We start from the raw sequence: 7,500 nt of genomic DNA on the forward strand, positions 1-7,500 counted from the left end.
CTGCTTCGCTTCGTCTTTTCCTCCATTGAATCCCCATCTTGCTTCACGTAAAGGGTTGGTAGTGGGCTGAATACGCCCGATAATTAATCGAACCGTCGAGGTCGACGATAACACCGCTCGGTTATTCTGATAGTACGGAACGGGTCGCTTAAGTGGCCCGTGTCCGAAGTCGACCTGCGGCGAGGTGCGATCGCCCGGTCTACCCTCCGCGTGGGTACTTAGGTAGGTCGAATTTGGCGAGCAACCCTATCCCACGCGGGGGCTGATTGGCTCGATCGCGGTGAGACCGAAAGGTCCACCCGTGACTGGTTCCCGGCGTTAGTCCGAGAGGGTCACGACTGGATTGTCCGTCCGGTGGGCGACGTGCCGCGATTCGAGTTACGTGGCCGTCCGCACGCCGGCGGGCGCGAAAACCGCAACAATATATATATATATATATATGTATATATATATATATATATATATATATATATATATGTATATATATATATATATATATATGTATATATATATATATACCCCGTTATATATATATATATATATATATATATATATATATATATATATATATATATATATATATATATATACCCCGGTTAAAATAGGTGTACCATATCCCTGTGTCGTAAGAGGCGACCAGGGTTGCGTCAGGAAGGGCATCCGGCGTAAAACATGTGCCAAATCACTATGCGGATCGGATGATCCGCTGTGGCGACCCCTCACGGGAGCAGCCGAAAGGAGAAGAAGAAGATATATATATATATCCCTAAAAAAAAATATATATATATATATATTTATATATATATATATATATATTTATATATATATGTATATATATATATATATCTATATATATATATCACTAAAAATATACCTTTTTATATATATATATATATATATATATCCCTAAAAATATACCTTTTTATATTTTTATATATATATCTTCATATATATATATATATATATATATATATATATATATATATATATATATATATATATATATATATATATATATATATATATGCAATGTCGTTTTTCGGTGAAAGTTCCTCACGGTTTCTGGGTTGTATACAGTACGTACTGTCGTTGGTAATCACACTGTCTCCAACCTGCTATTTCCTGAAGTGTTTGTGTTTGTGTTTTGAAAAATAACAATCGTTCTGCTCACTCCCCAACCCCTCTCTCTCTCCCTCTGTCTGCCCCCCCCCGTCTGTCCCCACGTCTCTCTCCCCCCCCCCCGTCTCTCCTCCTCCCCCCCTCTCTGTGTCTCTGTCTCTGGACATATCTGGATGGCGGTTATGTCTGTGCGCTGGTTGCCCCCAGACGTGTCCAGGCAGTATTTATGTCTGGACAAGAGTTTGTCTCCGGACTTGTCTGGACAGGAGTTTGTCTCTGGATGGGAGTTTGTCTGCAGGCCGTATTTATCGTGTGACCAGAAGAAAATGGATTTCCTTCATTATTTTGTTTCCATCATCTTCATTGTTGTTCTCTGCAGAATCATTTTGATTAGATTGTATGAATCGTAATCAACGCTCCACCGCGCATCTGCCTTCCATTCCTCTCACCTCACACTGTCTTCCCTTCCCCCCACCCCTCCTCACTCCCTCTCTCCTCTCTCATTTCCCTTCCACCTCTTCACTTTCCCTGCTCTCTCTCCCTCTTCCCCCCCCTTTTTTCCCTCCCCCCTTCAGTAATACCGTCAGCAAAGCAACGGGTTGTATTTGCTCGTACTATCTAATTTGATGAGGAATCGGTATTTTAAAAATTATTTATTTTCTCCCTTGTGAGTGCCAAAGGGGTTTAGTCATCCCATGTCTCCATCCTATCCTCAGTTTTGCTTTGGAGCAGCTTCCTTTCATGCATAATGTTGTTTCCAAACCTTTTCGGCAACCTCCACACAACACAAGCATCACTGTCTGATCTTGTCTTGTTCCATACTGCTGGAAGCTCTCGCGTCGTCATTTAATTTGATCAAATGCTGCGAGTCAATATGGGGGAACATTAATATAGTGGGCTGTATCTACTTCACATCAAGTTGTCCCAAATCGGCCACATCCGCACGAAGGTGCGGTGCAGATTAAAAACAAGATGGAGTACTGCTCTCCCCTCTGGGCTGGTGCTCCTGCCTCCCACCTTTCTCAGCTTCACGCTGTCGAAACCAGGGCATTTAAGATCATCGGCATCTCCCGCAATGAAGCTGAGTCTTTGGGCCTCTCACTCAATCACCGCAGGTTGGTCGGTGGTCTTTCTGTCTTCTACCGACTCCTCTCCAGCCTTGCCCCCCCCCCCTGCTCTCTCTGCGATTTGTCCCCACCACATTTCCACAGGGCGCTCAATGTCCGCCAACAACCCCCTTCTGGTAAAACTACCAAAATCACGTATCACTGCTCATCTTCACTCTTTCATTCCTCTTTTTTCCCGCCTTTGGAATAAACTTCCTCACTCTATTCTTTCCCATTCTTCCCTCCAGGCTTTCAAAACAGCTGTTCACCACCACCTCTTATCTTCCCCCATCCAAATCCTCGATCTTTTCTACCCCCGATAATCCACCCAAGCCCACTTCCTTCATTTCTCCTGCTTTCCTTCCTGAAAGTCCCTGAAATGTCCATCTTCTCTTCGCCATGTTCCCCGTCCCATCCCCATCCCTCTCCCTTCCACAGTTCACCTAATGTGTCTGTTCCCCACTGTTTTGTCCCTTCCACTCCCGCCCCTCGTCTCATGCCTCCTTGCTGTGAGTTGTGTGTTAGCTCTCATACGAGCCTCGACAAGGTATACAAAAAAAAAAGGTGACCAGACACCTGTTATTTCATTTGATTAAAAACGAGACTGCAAAAAGCATGCGTTCTCAGATAAAAAAACAAAACAAAAACGTTTTGCTCTCTATTTTAGACCAAGATGTGTTAATTCGATCTTTATGGATAATTGCGTTGTAAGTTGCAAAGAGGATCCTGATGGAGAAGATACGTTGGTTGTTGAAACCTAATGAGGTCCACAATTGGTTCGTCCTCCGAACCATTCATGTTTAACACTTCCAAGTGATATTGTTAAGCCCTCTATCTGGATACAATACAAGTGAACGGTTAACTTGGGATTAGAAATTTTTTTTAATGGGTTTTGTCTTGGTTTAAATTATGACTTATGTCACTGAAGGTGAAAGGAGGTTATGTCTTAATCCCTGTCCGTCTGTCTGCCTGTTTGTTTGTGTGCAGGATATCTCAAAATGTTGTGGACGGATTCGGACGAAACTTGGTGGACACGTTTGGTGTGTGACTCGGATGAAATGATTCGATTTCGGTGATGATCCGAATCTGATAATTTTTTGAAGTGATTCTTCACCATTGAGAGATAGGGCTAAACCGATATATCGTGATATATATATATATATATATATATATATATATATATATATATATATATATATATATATATATATATATATATATATATATATATATATATATATATTTATATCAGAGTTGTGTACAGATTCGGATGAAACTTGGTGGACACGAGTATGTGACAAGGGCGAATTGATTCGATTTTGGTGAAGATTTTGGTCGGAGGGAGATCCAGATCTGGATACTCGAATATATATTTTTTATTTTTCTTCGTGATTCTTCACCATTGGAAAGGTGGGGCCAAGAAACGATTTCTTACATGATATTTCAAAAATGTATTGGGCCCGATATGTTCTTCTGGATCAGGCATTGTGTGGCAGAGATACGCGCTCCACTGAGTGTCCTTGTCGTTTATTATATTATATGCTTTGTCTTTTTCTCAAGGACATTGGATGATGCTGTTTCGTGGGCTTGAGCTTCATTCAATGTTTTAAACACAAACTTACATTGTTCTGTTCATGCCGCAATCTCAGCTTGGGCTGATGGTTTGGCACTTCACTTGAAACACTGTTTTGGGAAGAAAGGCAAGATGGTGAGGCGGAAAACCAAGGCAGCCTTGCCAATTCAAAATGTGGCGTTGTTGCCTTTGATTGGATTTAACCGCCGAAGTCGTTTCTGCTGTTAGCGTTCGGGTTAGCTCTTTCTTGCACAACAATGCTGGACCAGGGTTTTTCACTAATTTGTGGATTCACACAATTGGGTTTGCAGCTGCTGCCCAAGTACATGCTGGGCACTGCACTCTTCACTGTTTGTAGCATCTTTATGTGAAACAAAGGAAACAAATGAAAAATAGAGAATTACTAAATCTTGTATATTTTCAACTTTCTTTGAAAAAAAGACTAAGTAACAAATGAAACTTGTGAATTTCCCATTTCTGGCAGATGTGATGCTCAGTTTAACGTCCATCTGTGAGACGCCACACACATTGATGAAATCGTCCTGCCTGTGAAACACCAAGATGACAGTTTGTCGTTGGGTAGGGATTCAAACCCAGGATAGATAGCTGAGAGTGAGCGTGTGTACCTCATTAATATATTTACATTAATCACTTACAAAGAAAGCAGATCGCACAAAAAGGTGAAAAAAAACACTATTCATCATTGTCAACAAACGACCCCTGTGAACTGTCACGATGGCTTGCAAAAGTAGCTTCGATTCCGCTGGTTCATTATTTTTGTTGCGCTCTCTGAAGTTCCTCTTTCTACACATTCCTTAGTCTTTTCTTCACGAAATATAATCGTCCAAACAGCAGGAAATAGTTAAGTTTAATGATTTGCTAAAATAAATACACCGAGTTATAAAAATCGCTAATTTGTTCAAACTTTCAGATTAAACTCCAGATTTTGACACTTATTCAGTCCACGAGATCCGATTCTCAAATCAGACGGAAGATTTCTATTTCATACATGAATTAGCCTGAGAGTGGATAGTGTTTCCAAAGCAAGGAATGTTTGAATCGGTCAAATTAAAATCCCTGTGAGTTGAGTTGCAGCTGACCAAGGTTAAGCTCTCATGGAGGTAAGGTGTTGATTACCTTCAAAAGGTGTGTTTAAATTAACCTAAACACCCAATCTTCACTCATGCACTTCCTTGGAGTTCTCGAAGTATGTCTGCACAGTTTTGGACCCATAGCTTTCATGGTTTTAGAGTGATGGAGGAGACACACTAACGCACACACTCACACACACTGACATTTGTGATAAGCTCACCTGGAACAGAGTTCCCGGGAGCTTGTGGGACGGTCCATCAGGCCGTCCGCAAATACTTGCAACTTGTCTGAAAGTGCCCATGTGATTTCGATGAAACTTAACCACAACCTTCATCACCCATGCTGAATCAAAGTTTGTTCATGACATTGAAAAAACCAGATCTGGGTTGAAGTGGGTTTACGGACAGGTAGGTGTTGCCCTCCAGAATAGATATTTGCTCGAACATTGGTTCATTGGTACATTTTGATGATTCTGTCCCACTTTGACTTCCTCCTTGGTATCATTATTCTTGCAGGTGAGAGCCCAGGGGTAATTGCCCCTATGTTTTGTTGTAGATTACAAGTGAGCTGTAAACATCAACTTTAACTGTTGATTACCTGGAGCTGATCATTATCAAACCTCTAATTGGATCCTTTTTCTGAAAAAATTAAAATAAAGCAAGCCAATAAATCATTTTAAAGTACCGGTTAATGAATTTTGTAGTGATTTATTTGAAGGCAGCCATTGGAGGGAGGGAGAGGGACGGGGCGGGGGACTTTAGATCGGCTGTTACCTGTCGCACGTTGTTGATCGGCAATTGTGAACACAAAGGAGACACGTCCTCGTCCACAACAATATTTATTATGGTGCATGCATTTTTACTTTTGAAACACTATGCAGTGTATTACTGCAAAGTGAAAATATTTGAGAACCATCAGATGTTGTAATATGGGTTTTTGAAATGTGACTTGTCTTGTTAATGTTGAGTGAAAGGGAAAGCAAAGTTCACTCAAATGGGGTTGGTGTGCAGTGAAGTGTCATCTCCACACAGATTTGTACATTTACTTGGACACAACACGCATGTACATACGTATGCAGGTAGTGGACAAAAAGATGGAAACGCCAATGTGAAGTCATTTAATGGGACGTTGGGCCACTGTGTGGGGCCAGTACGGCCTACCTGTCTGCAATGTTGCACGGAGTCCAGCAGCGTCTGGAATTCTGCAGGAGGGATGCGGCACAATTCTTCCACGAGGGTCAATCAACTCACACCTGTTTGATGCAGGTGGAAAATGCTGTCTCAAGCGTCATCGCCGGAATATTTAGTGAATGCTCGATTGGGTTCGGATCTGGTGACTGAGAAGGCGATGCCGTCTGGATAGCATCAGTGTCATGCTCATCAAACCATTGGGCGACCGTATGTGCTCTGTGGATGGGGGCATTGTCGTCATGGAAGGCTGTGCAGTGTATTTTCCCGGCAGGAAAGAAATGCTGCAACCTGGGGTGAAGATGCTCACTCGGTCCCGTTAAGTAGTGATTGGCATAGACCTCGCCTTCTAAAGGAATGACAGCACCCAAACCATGCCAGGAAAATGCACCCCACAACATGACAGAACCACCAGAAGCCTTCCCTTCCCCCCTCCCCCCACACAACCCTGTACCTCCTCCCATCCCTCCTCCATTTGAGTGTGTAATATATGGTCATAAGATTGCAAGTTTAAGTGAATGGGGTGGTTGAACGATCTTGGAAGTGCACATTAGTGTTACTTTTCTTCTTCTTCTTGCATCTGATGTAATGCAGTACAATATTTAAAGTATTTTCTCTTTTCATTGTCCTTACCACAACCAGCTTTGAACATCCTGATAGAAGTCTTCCTCATGTTTTTTTTCATGTAAGCTTTTCTCCCCAATTCTCAGACAATTCATGGAACCTCCTTCGTCGGTTATCCAATCTTGCTCTTCCCGCCAATCCTTTACGGTGGCATTATGTTTCTATCCATTGAACCGAAGGTTGACAAAGGTGTCCTCATCATGGTGGGAAGCAAAGTGAGTTGACGTTTCAGGCGGTTCATCCTTCGTCGGAGCAAGCAGACTAAGGGTTGCTGCCAGAATCGTTGACGTTTCTCACGCCGGTTAGCACACCTTTAATCGACCTTCAGGTGATACAAGCTTAGTATCACTTGAACTGTCCGAGGACACGGACCGACACCAGCCTTGACAGTCCAGTGTTCCCCCTTGAAGGTGGTGACCCTGTGCTGTCCCTTTTGTCTCTCCGTGATGGTTTTTTTTTTTCTTCTGGTCTCTGTCTTCTTTTCTGTACGTAGTTTGTTTGCTGTCCTGTCTGTCTGCATGTTCATCTACATGTGATCCTCTGCCTCATCCTTCACATCTTGTGTCCCTCATTTCTGGTCTGCTTTGTCTTCCTTATCCTGTCTACTTCCATTGTCAACACACTCACCTCTAACCGTCTCTCTTGCTCTTCCACGAGGCTTTGACCGAATGCAAAATACAAACCAACTTTTGTGACCTTACTTATTGGAGGATCCTTGTGGATCCTGCAGAGGATCGATACGGTCTCTCCAGAACCATGTCCTCCCAACAAAGGCTATCATGTGTTGTGTTCAACTTGA

General features: G+C 42.6%; 1 protein-coding gene across 9 annotated transcripts in view; it reads left to right on the forward strand.

The window, feature by feature from the left end:
• Positions 1-7,500, forward strand: part of LOC147031006 (SWI/SNF-related matrix-associated actin-dependent regulator of chromatin subfamily D member 1-like) — a 114,840-nt gene that overhangs the window by 38,146 nt on the left and 69,194 nt on the right. The gene's annotated exons all lie outside the window — the stretch shown is intronic.

This window comes from Eptatretus burgeri, chromosome 3, assembly GCF_056783735.1.
Source record: "Eptatretus burgeri isolate ZD-2024b chromosome 3, Ebu_testis_v1, whole genome shotgun sequence".
NCBI lineage: Eukaryota > Metazoa > Chordata > Myxini > Myxiniformes > Myxinidae > Eptatretus > Eptatretus burgeri.